Genomic DNA, 3,098 nt, shown 5'->3' with positions numbered 1-3,098 from the left:
TGTTATCCTGCCAGTCAAGAAAAATTACAAATGGTATTGGAGGCAACTCTAAAGGATCCAGACATTTTGCAGGTGATTCGATTGGTTCAAAATAATTCATGGCCCAATGGTGGAAAACAGTTAAATGAAAATGTAAAGATGTTTTTCCGAATCAAAGATACATTAACAACAATAGATGGATTGTTGTTCAAAGATAATAAAATTGTGATACCAAGAAATTTACAAACCCATATGCTGAATTTATTCCATGAATCGCACTTGGGAATGAGTAAAATAAAAGCGAAAGCTCGTGAATGTGTATATTGGCCCAATATGAATAAAAATATTGAAGATTTCATTCGAAAATGTGATATTTGCCAGAAATATTCGAATGAGAACCCTAAAATGCCCATGATATCTCACGAGGTACCTACTCGAGCGTGGGAAAAACTGGGTACCGATGTGATGGAATATAACGGTATAAATTACCTAGTGGTTTATGACTATTTTTCCAAGTGGATTGAAGTGAAGAGACTTAGAAACAAGGATTCGGTAGAACTCATTGATAAGTTTATGCAAATTTTCTCTTATCACGGAGCTCCAGATTTTGTAGTATCAGATAATATGCCATTTTCTAGTAGAATGTTTCAGAAGTTTTTTGATGAGTGGAACATTCGAAGTATTACTTCCAGCCCAAGGTATCCTCGGGGCAATGGTTTGTCTGAGAAAGCCGTTAACATTGCCAAGGATATGTTGAAGAAAAATGGTGATAAATTGGACCTTGCACTATTACAGTATCGGAATTATCCGATAGTAGGTATTGGTTATTCTCCTGCTCAAATGTTATTCAATAGAAATTTGAAAGAAAAGATCCCAGTGAGAAGTTCAGCATTGTGTCCAAAAGTTATTGATCCTGAGGAGATAAGAAACAAAATTGCTGCTATGCATGATTCAAACAAGAAATATTATGACCGAACAGCGAGACCTTTGCCTGACTGTAATGTGGGAGATGATGTACTAATCAAAACTCAGCCACAAAGACCATGGGAGAGAGGAGTAGTTATTCAACATCATAATACACCAAGATCTTATTTGGTTAAACAATATGGAGGCAGAGTTTTTAGAAGATCAAGGCAACATCTGAAACCCTCATTCAATACAATGAACAATAAAGAAAGGGATAATGATGATTATTCTCCTGATTATGATGATTATTCTCCAGCTAATTATCCAAGAAGTTCTGCCCTGTTTTCCAGAGAACCTGAGACTGTTCTGAGATCTGAGCCTGAACATGAACAAGGGGATGGGGCTTATCAGTTAAGAGATCGGTCAACCTTGAAACAACCAGATCGTTATCAGGGGGGGATGTGAGATAATGTTGTCTTGGTAACCGTTGCCAGGGTACTTATTATTTTGATTGTGAAAAACTTCTGTTGTTGTTTTCAAATTTCATCTTTATTCATTCGAGATTTTGGAATATTTTTTAATACAGTTTTCTCCAGTATGTTATCCATTTATATAAGTTGTTTCTTATTTGACTAGATGATACAGTATGTATGTATGTGTGTACTACAGGTTTAAATGGGAAAATGGGAAAAGGTGGTATACAAAATATCTCAAGAATGGTTTGTCCTAGACTCCTAGAGCGATGAAATTTGGTATGCTATCCCGATATGGTCCAAGGACGCGACTGTAACAATTTGGTAAAAATCGGACAGTCACTCATCCAGATATCAACCAAAGTCAATGTTGCTTCGAACTTCGAAAATTGGAAAAGGTGGTATACAAAATATCTCAAGAATGGTTTGTCCTAGACTCCTAGAGCGATGAAATTTGGTATGCTATCCCGATATGGTCCAAGGACGCGACTGTAACAATTTGGTAAAAATCGGACAGTCACTCATCCAGATATCAACCAAAGTCAATTTTGCTTCGAACTTCGAAAAAAAAATTTTCATTCTAGGTTATAAGTGGCTCTGGGTCCGTGGAGAAGCTGTGATCAAGGTTTGTATAGAGTGTAACACTCAGAACTCAGATCAACGGGGCATAGCCACTTTGGCTCGTGTTCCTTATCGCAGCAAGGCCTATTTATATATATATTTTTTTTATTTAAGATGTCAGTATAGCGGTGTACTGTAACTGCTATTGTCTTATGGTCCTGAAGGTCGTTGGCACGGAAGGAGACAGGGTTATGAGAAATCCATTATGGCCGTTTTGGAGAGACCAGTGGCAGTTTAGGCCAATTGAGACCCTCAGTAGTGCATACGCAGGTGTGAGAACATTACACCAAAAGAAGTGTCGGCGGTCGCATAGAGTTCTAGAGAATTGGAACGAGATATCCGCGTAGTCAACATTGATGATCCATGCTCCGGTAATAGTAATCGTAGTATGCAAATCGCACATAGGGCAGATGGCGTCTTCACTGTCAGCTTGAGGATGCAGAGTACGGTAGGTGGCCCAGTTAAGGTAGTGACTGTACACACCCTGGTAAAAAAATCCGACGGTAATGAAGTGGCCAGGTGGAGTTCCACTCTCCGACATACAACTCGTGACTGTACGAGGTGTTTCAGACGGCCAATGTGGATCCAAGGAAGGCGTACACTCATGCTGGTTATCGAACCCATGTGCTATCTCTAACAGAAATCTGTAGGTCATAAAAACAAAATAATTAGACCTATAATATATAGGTCGGCAGGGTGGACCACATAAATGGTACGTTTTTTAAGTGGCGAATAAATGGTAACTTAGAGAAGTATGTTACGTTTTTTTCATCTAAAAAATGTTTTTCACAGATTCAATAATGTTTTCGCTCAGGATGGAATTAACTCGTAATCTTCAATTTACGGAAGCAGAGTGCTGAAATAAACACACCCTATCAGATTTGATAGGTGTTTGTGACCTATATGGGATTTGATATTGAAAAGTAGAATAAGCTAGAGATGAGATTTATAGGTAACTACTTTTTTTTTAGTATTTGTTAGATTAAATTGTAACTGAGCTGAGGTTTGAGTTCTTTTATGTTTTCCAAAATCGAAGGAGGAAAAAGACAAAGGATAGGAGAAATAAGCTCAGACGCGTATTTCTTGAAAACGATTTAACCTATAGTCTGGGTTGAGGAA

The sequence above is a fragment of the Diaphorina citri genome, unplaced genomic scaffold (genome assembly GCF_000475195.1).
Source record: "Diaphorina citri unplaced genomic scaffold, Diaci psyllid genome assembly version 1.1 scaffold4954, whole genome shotgun sequence".
Taxonomy (NCBI): domain Eukaryota; kingdom Metazoa; phylum Arthropoda; class Insecta; order Hemiptera; family Psyllidae; genus Diaphorina; species Diaphorina citri.
The sequence above is the reverse complement of the archived record's forward strand: the minus strand, read 5'-3'. Positions refer to the sequence as shown.